The following is a 1,353-nucleotide window of genomic DNA, read 5'->3' on the forward strand; positions in this document are numbered from 1 at the left end:
ATTCACATTCATTTTACTTTGATTTTATGGTTTTTATTTGGCAGCTGCTGCCACCATTCATTTTTACAGTAAATTTACCGTTTTTATTACACCCACCAAAGGTTTTTCATGTGAATTTGCCATCACATTAATGAAATGAAAAAATATAACACAAAATATTTCACTGTTGTACCCCAAATATAGTAACTGAGTGTTCTTAGTTACTTTACACCGCTGCAAAACTAGCTGGTAATCAATAACAATGCATATTTTATAAAGGGATCGTGTGTTTTGGAAGAACATTTAATCTGAAAGGTGTCGGATGGATGTGGAGTACAATAACGGAGTAGAATATTTCGATGAGAACTGCAGTGGAGTGGTAGTGTAAAGTAATATATTAGTACATTAAACTGTCATCAAGTACAGTACTTGATTAAATTTCACCGCTATGACCTGCTGGCCTCACTAATCCTGGGAATATTGTGATGAGTCACTCTGTTAGCAGAGTGTAAAGGTTTAGAATCATTATCACACCTTGTCGCAGCAGGAAATGGTCGGATATCCCATCCCGAATGTGTGTCTGTATTCGTTTCTTTATGTAAATCACTGCAGTTTGACCTTCTCTCACATAATTGCCCTATTGACCAGAAAATTCAGTGGTTCATTTCCCAGAGTTCTTGCCTGGGGTCAGCCTGTCAGGCAAGGTTAACTACATGATAATATTTCTAAAGGGAGCCATAAACTGTGCATTAAATATTTGGGACGGCCTTAAGGCTATTGAGCTACCTGACAGAGCATGAACAAAAGAATGACACTGCAAATGTACTTCTCTTTGCTGAATGGATATTTGGAGAACATCGGGAATTGCAGGATGACCCATTTACTTGCCAGCACACTGCAAACTGTAAATTGAACCATGAAGCAGAATGTGACAGCAGAAAAAAAAAAAAAAACATTCATAACTTGTCTTCCTTGTGTCTGTATGTGATTCAGCAGAACATACCAAGTGTGTTTTTGGAAAACCGTTTCTCTTCCAGCCTCTAAAAGCCAAACACACAAACATTTCATTCATTAAAGGTCAAGTGTGTAAGACTTGGAGATGGAAAATAATATGCATAGGTATGTTTTTATTCATTTATAATGACCTGAACATAAGAATTATTATATTTTTATGCGCTTATATATCTTATGCTGTGGGTCCTCTTCCATGCTGAGCTGCCATGTTTCTACAGAAGACCTGGTGAGGCGTGGTGTTTGCAATCTGCAGCCTCACCACTAGATGGTCCTTTAACTTAAAGGTCCAGTGTGTAGATTTAGGGCGCTCTGTTTAATAGAATACAACAGAAATTTTATGGAATACTATCATTAGTGTAT

Source organism: Larimichthys crocea, chromosome IX (assembly GCF_000972845.2).
Source record: "Larimichthys crocea isolate SSNF chromosome IX, L_crocea_2.0, whole genome shotgun sequence".
Taxonomy (NCBI): domain Eukaryota; kingdom Metazoa; phylum Chordata; class Actinopteri; family Sciaenidae; genus Larimichthys; species Larimichthys crocea.